We start from the raw sequence: 7,175 nt of genomic DNA on the forward strand, positions 1-7,175 counted from the left end.
TTGTAGGAACTTGCAAACGTGGCCTTGATGTTTGCAGCACTCCATCAAAAAGTGGGGTCAAATAGCCCTCCCCTTGAATCTTATAAGTTAACAAAATACGTCAGAAGTGACCGTGCTGGGAGGGTGAGATGAATTGGAAGATTGGGATGAACATATACACTATCGATACTGTGTATTAATATAAAATAGATAATTAATGAGAACCTACTGTACAGCACAGGGAACTCTACTCTGTGCTCTGTGGTGACCTAAATGGGGAGGAAACCCAAAAGGGAGGGGATATATGTATATGTATGACTGACTGACTTTGTTGTACAGTAGAAACTAACACCACATTGTAAAAGCGATTATACTCCAATAGAAATTAATTTTAAAATGGAGTGACAGTGCCGGTTCCGAGCCCAGACTCACTCTCCTGGAAGCTTGTCCAGAGGCCATGAACATATGCTGGGTGAGGCTTGCTGAGGGCCAGGACTCCACAGAGCCGAGACTACCCTTCCCAGGCGCGGTCATTCTAAGCCCCCACCCCCACCGGCCTGGCAGCCAACCTTGGCTGGTGGAGTAAGCCCAGGTACCAGAAATACTGCCTGTCTGGGTCTAGCCATTAAAAATCAAGAGCTGTTATTTTAAGCTACTAGGTGCTGGAGTGGTTGTTACACAGCACTAGCTAACAGAAACAGACCCTAAAAATGCCCCACTGGACAACCATCGTCCTTGCTCTTTCTTTTTTTTAATTTACTTATTTTTTAACTGAAGGATAACTGCTTTACAGAATTTTGCTGATTTCTGCCTAACATCAACAGGAATCAGCCATGGGTATATGTATGTCCCCTCCCTCTTGAATATCCTTGCTCTTTCTTTCCTTTTTCCTCCACCTGGACTCTCTTCCCAAACACCCACGGGCCTCTCTCATCACCTTCAGGCCTCTCTCATCACCTTCAGGCCTCTGATGAGTGAAGCTACCCTTGGCAATTTCATGTAAAATAACGGCTCCAGCCCTGCTCACCCTCCCAGACACGTGTCTCAGCAAAGCAGCACTGCAACACCTCTACGAACCTGCTCGTTTGTTTACTGTTGCTCTTGCCCCCACACTCACAGCAGAATAAAGTCCAGGAGGGCAAGGATGGTGTGTGTTTCATCCCCTGCTGTCCCTCGTGCCCAGCACGTGGTTCAGGCTGTTGGTAGAGTGAGTGATGAGTTCTCCTCATGCTCCTGTGACTCCTCTTCATCAGGGTATAGACCACCCTGGGTAGAGTCATTCTGGGCATCCCCCCCTCAGCCTGCCTCACTCCACTCACTGCCCTGGTCTTTGCCTTTGAACGCTGATGCCTTTAGAGTGTGAATGGGTCTCCACATCACCTAGCGGTCCCCTTTCCCTCCATCCACCACTGGGGACGCTTTCACCCCTGGGTACACTTCCACTCTTACTTTTCAGATGGGAAATCAGGGGCTGAGTGACTTGTCCAAGGAGATGGGGGTAATTGGAGGCACGTCTTGTCCAGTGCTCGGTCAGACCACTGGATAGAGGCGCCTCCTGCTTCCTGGCCCCGGGCCCCAAAGAACCCCCAGCCGGGAGACCCTACCAGAACCCTCAAGGTTGCGGCTGACCTGCCCTCCCTGCAGTAGAAGCTCTGGCATCCCTGGTGCCTCAAGACGCTGACCTCAGCTCAGACTTGTTTAGTGTGAAGCCTACAGCAGGGCTCTTGGACCTTGGCCTCAGGGCCCCTCTGCACTGAGACCTTCAGAGGCTAAGGGAGAGGGGCAAGGAGGGGGTGACCTGCCACCTCCGGGCAGCTGCCTCCTGCCCCTCAACCTCCCTCACCCCTGTGGGCCCCTTGAAGTAGATACTGGTCATTCAGGAGCACTTGCGTGCTCCGTTCTGTCTGACTCTGTGTGACCCCACAGGCTGCAGCCTGCCAGACTCCTCTGTAACTGGGGAGGAAAACCACCAAGTGTGAGTCTCTGGAGCTCCCGAGAGCACTCTGTTTGCTGGGGTTCAGGCTCTTCACATGATCAGGGCAGAGGGTGTGGGTCGGGAGGCCTGGCAGGGGGTGCGGAGGCTAGGGGGCCAGGGTCTGGGCCTGTGGACTCCCACCTCCAACCACCCCACCATGGCCGAGGACTCCCAGCTCCTGCCCCTTTCTGGGTGGGCCCCTCCCTGGGGGAGCAGCTGGGCCCCGGGACAGAGGGCCCACTGTGTGTGCAGGGGCAGCAGTGGGTGGCCTTGGTGGTTGGTGTGGATCCCAGGGCACCTGCAGTGCCTGGCGGGACAGAGACCAGAGTGGCTCCCAAGGCATGGGGGTGTCCACAGAGCAGGGCCGGGGAGTGGAGGGCTCATGTGGTTGACTCGCCTCCTTCGGGGGAAGTGCTGGGTTGCCTCCTCCCCACCCCCAGCCAAGGGGCTTCACCTGCTAAATGGCCCCTGTGGGTATGCAGCTCGTCTGGGGCCGGGGTCTAGGGGCTGCAGGGGCTGCCTGCCTGGCCAGAGAAAAGTCACCACCTGTCAACCTCTGACTGCCCTCTGGACGCCTGAGATAGGAACCCAGGCAGAGATGGAATTCCTAGAATTAGCCCCCAGGTAAATGGCTTCCCAGATTGTCTTTTTGTTATTGTTTAGTCGCTAAGTCATGTTTGACTCTTTGCAACCCCATGGACTGCAGCATGCCAGGCTTCCCTGTCCTTCACTATCTCACACTCAATGAGATGTAAGACATTCGATCCCTGGGTCAGGAAGATCCCCTGGAGGAGGGCATGGCAACCCACTCCAGTATTCTTGCCTGGAGAATCCCATGGACAGAGGAGCCTGGCGGGCTACAGTCCACGGGGCTGCAGAGAGTGGGACACAATTGAGCGTCTGAGCACCTGTTATTAAATGGCTCCAAACCAGTGGAACAAACAGCCCTAAATGGAAGTCTGCTGTGTGCACGGCCCTCAATCAAGAGCCGGTGGGGACAAATAAGGGGACAACGTCACTTTCAAGAAGCACCTACTATGCACTGAGTACTGTGCTTCCAAAGCCTTTGCCTGGACCACCTCCCTCAGTCTTCACAGCTCCTCCAACTAGTTGGGACTATTACCCAGGACAAGACTGATGTTCCAACGGCCCTTAGGTATACATAGGGGGCCCCAAACCTCTCCATCTTGGCCTTCCTGTTGTGCTCAGAGCAACCCCTCAACCACTAGAGCACCGGCCCCCCACCAACCCTGCCGTTGTCCCCATGCAAAAGTGCAGAGGTGTGAGCTTTGGGAATGGCTGGTGGAGGGAGGCAGAAGCAAACCAACTGGGTGATGAGAAAGCATCAGTGTCCTCACCCCCAGGAGACACAGACCAGTCAGAGGAACGAGCCTGGGAAGAAAATGAGCAGGAGAATTAAACCCCAACACGAGGCAGGGATGCAGGAGAGGGAACCACCCAGAGCCAGATGCTGGGCATCCGACTGCCATGCCCCTGCTCTTTCCAGTCCTGTGATGCTTCCACAAAGCGTCTGGAAAAGCACCTAGAACAGCACTAGGTGGACCACTGCCTCCCACTCTACTCCAGAGAGCTTGCTAACAGGTTCTCCCTCCCCTTGCAGGGCTCTGCACACAGCTGCAGACCACCCCCCAACCCCCAGAGGAGTCAGCCAGCTGGAAAAAGCAGCCCCTTCATTAAGGCAAGGAGGGGACTCCCACTGCAGCCCCTAGGTCCTGGGAAACTGCTGAGGAGACAAAATAAAATTAGAGAGAAGGGCAGTGAGCAGCTCACAGGGCAAGAGTGGGCGGTTCAGTCTCTCATCAGGCTGATTAGATGCGGTCCCAGCCCAGGCCCTGGGGAGACGTAACCCACCTCCTAAGGGGTTGAGGGCTTCCTCGTCAAAACCCAGGGGGCTCCAGCCACAGCCTTCTGGACAGAGCTTGGCTTCTCACTCTAGGAAGACCAAGCGTTCCCACAGGCACCCTCTGACCTGTGTGTCCAGCTGAGATTCATGTTCCTCATCTGTAAACTGGGTCTAATGAGCACTTAGCTCATGGTAATGACTGGATTCACCTAAACAAGGGGCCCTGATCCTGCCTCTACATTAGAACCAGGGGTGAGTGCTGTCCACTAACCCCCTACACTGGAATCAGAAACTTGGGGGTCGACCCAGGAATCAGCAATTTTAACACATGTTTTTTCTTAATTTTTTTTGGGGGGGGTAGGTCATGTAGATCTAGGAGTCTAAGCCTGGACACCAGGGGAGTCCCCGGGCTTCAGCATTTTAAGTCTCCCACAGTAGCTCTGAATAAGCTACCACCCCTCTGGACCACACTGAACCTTCCCATCCATCATACAGAAAGTCCCTGCCTGGCTCCCGGGCTGGGAGGGCTTCAAGGCTGGGCTTAGCTGGCCCCTCCTGCACGTGGCCTGGCTTCTCCCAGCATCCCAGCTGGAGAGACAGACACTGGGAGAGACCAGACGGAGCAGAAAGCAAGGCTTCCTCCTGTCCCTATGGGAAGGTTCCACCCGCACCCACCCACAGTGCTGCGCTGTCCCATCCCATGGATTACAAGCATGTCACCAAAGCCAGCCTGGGTTCGAGGGGAGGGAGATCAGACTCCTGGGGCGGGTGGTCCCATTATAGAAGCACACATCGTGTATGGACACCTTGGGAGCAAACCTCCTCAGGGGAGCGTCTGAAAATCAGGTGGGGCTTTGCAGTTGAGGACTGGGCCTTTATGTCGCATCAGAAGGGTCTTTTGTAGACGAAGGTCATAATCAGAGGCGGCGAGTAAACTTGGGAGACAAAATAAAATTAGAGGGAAGGGCAGTGAGCAGGGGCTTCCTGACAACCCTGACCCCTGCTGCCCTCCTCAGCTTGCCCACACTGGCCTGTCTGGGGCCCTGACTCTGTCCCAGCCCCGCTCTGTGGGACAAGCGCTCTGCGGCAGTGCAGACAGGTCCAGAGGACTGAAGACACAAACAAGAAACACTTGTGCAGCAAGCCCCACAGGCTTTGCAGCAGTTTCCTTCTGGAAAAATCCACCGACTTGCCACTGTCTGGGCCAGGGCAGCTTCCCGGAACAAATGGACTTCATCCATCACCTGCCTGTGGGCGTTCAGTGGCTGTGTTTCCCCTGGTCCTCAGGAGCCTCTTCCTGGATTCTTCCTCCCACTCTTGCCCTTAAGTCCATGCCTGGCCACTTGCCTGCTAGACTGACAACGTTGATGATACAATCAACTGCCCAGAGCAGAGATGAGTGACTCATCCCCGAGTGACTCGCTCAGCTGTCTGCAGGCACCTCCCTTCATCTGGCAGGCCAGGCCTGCAGGGAGCTGAGCATTCCATCACTAGGCCAGGAATTAGCATATTAGGTCTGAATCTGGGAAAAACTGGCCCTAGCCTAAACTTAGCAGGGCTTTAACTTGCTGCTCTGGAATCTCGCCTGGTCTCAGAACAGGGAGGAGTCCCCTCCTGTGACCTTGCAGTGTTTTTCAGTTGTTGACTCTTTGCAACCCCAGGGACTGCAGCACGCCAGGTTTCAAACACATCATTCCCACCCCAGTCTTCAAACTCTACCAAAATGACAAGTCTGCGACATGGGAGTTAAAAAATAAGGCCAGTCTTTCCTGACCCCCTCAAAACCTCCACCTCTTTGACTGATGCTAAAAACCCTCGTTAGGCTGAGAGGGTACACCACATGAATGCAAGAGCTGAAAGGCAGGTATAGGATGAGAGGCTGGAGGCTGGGATTATGGGCTCTCTTTTCCCAAGATTACAGGTCTCACAATTTAACAAGCTTTAAAAAGAGGTTTTGTAAAGCAAGAAAGACCCAATTAAAATTAAAATCCTCCTAAAATGGCTATGCTAAATCTTTGTGTCTAAGTGAAGCCTTTGCAGGATGGGGAGGAAGGCTGCTGGAACGGGGGTAGGGCTGTGTGTGAGGCCCACCCTCACCTCCTCCACACTTGCCTGCAGGGGGTCCTGCCTTTTCTGGTGGGACTGACAGTCCAGACAAAAAGATGCACAAGTGTTCGGGCTTCTGGACTCCAAGGCTGAAGAAGCCAAGCCCTGGATCATTTTCTGTAAAATACCAACCACCACATGCATAGGTAGAGGGGAAATCAGAAACATTCAGTAACCGACTTTCATGGGATGCAGTATGATTGAGGATTTCTCCTTCCTAGCTTATAGTTTGAATTCCTTTCTAGTAGTCAGAAGTAAAGATTATAAACAGAAAAGTGAACACCTTTTGAATGGCAACAATCACTTGGCTCTGTCCGTGCTGAGGCGTGTGGGGGTGGGAGCCTGTCCTCTCGGCACCCAGTTCTCCTGGCCCCTGGGGAAGAGCCCAGGTTTGCAGAAAGGCAGTAATGGCTCCAGACAGACATGGGGTGAGAGGCGATAGGACTAGAAATGCACCCCCCCCAGAACCCCATAGAGCTTCACGACCAGCAAGATGTTAGTGCAGAAGGCAAACACAACACATTACCGTGAGGGGCACCTAGTTTAAAGCTCTGCTGCACTACAGACCTGGCTGGCTCAGAAGGGGAACCCCTTGAGCCACCAAGCATGACCAGAACTTGGTCCCCAGCATCCTGGCCACCTATACCACACCCAGCAATGGCTGTCCAAACCAAGTGCCTCTCGCTAAGCCCTGAGGCAAGGTGGGCCGGCAGCCACAACTCCTGGGTCCAAGTGCAACCCCAGACACACCCGAGTGCTGGTTACCGGGATGTCAGGTGAGGACAGAGACACGGTTAGGAACCCAGACTGTTTAAATCAACAAGAGCAGAAACGGCTTGTGTCCAGGCCTGTTGAGTAAATTTTAGCTGCTTAACTGGCTGGGAAGACAAGACTTCAACATCAGTTTAACATTTGTTCAAAACCAATGTCTTACAACCCCCAAACCAGTTATAACTGATTAAGACTGCTAAAAGCAGTGGGGTGGGTGAACTTTTTTACAGTCTCCAAGTATATCTTTCAAATAATTATAAAAGATGTAATAAAACTTCAGAGGTGGAAATCTGGCAGATACCACCTCAAGGCTCAGTGACGGATGATGGGGCAGACGAACCCTTATGAATAGGCCTGTCCCTTGAATGTGAGGATGAGAAGAGAGGCCAGGACAGTGCCAGGCAACTACCCCACCACCCCAAAGCTGGGCTGCAGCCTCGACGCACTGGGCCTGTTTCCCCCAGAATCACTCCACAGACA

Source organism: Capra hircus, chromosome 13, assembly GCF_001704415.2.
Source record: "Capra hircus breed San Clemente chromosome 13, ASM170441v1, whole genome shotgun sequence".
Classification (NCBI taxonomy): domain Eukaryota; kingdom Metazoa; phylum Chordata; class Mammalia; order Artiodactyla; family Bovidae; genus Capra; species Capra hircus.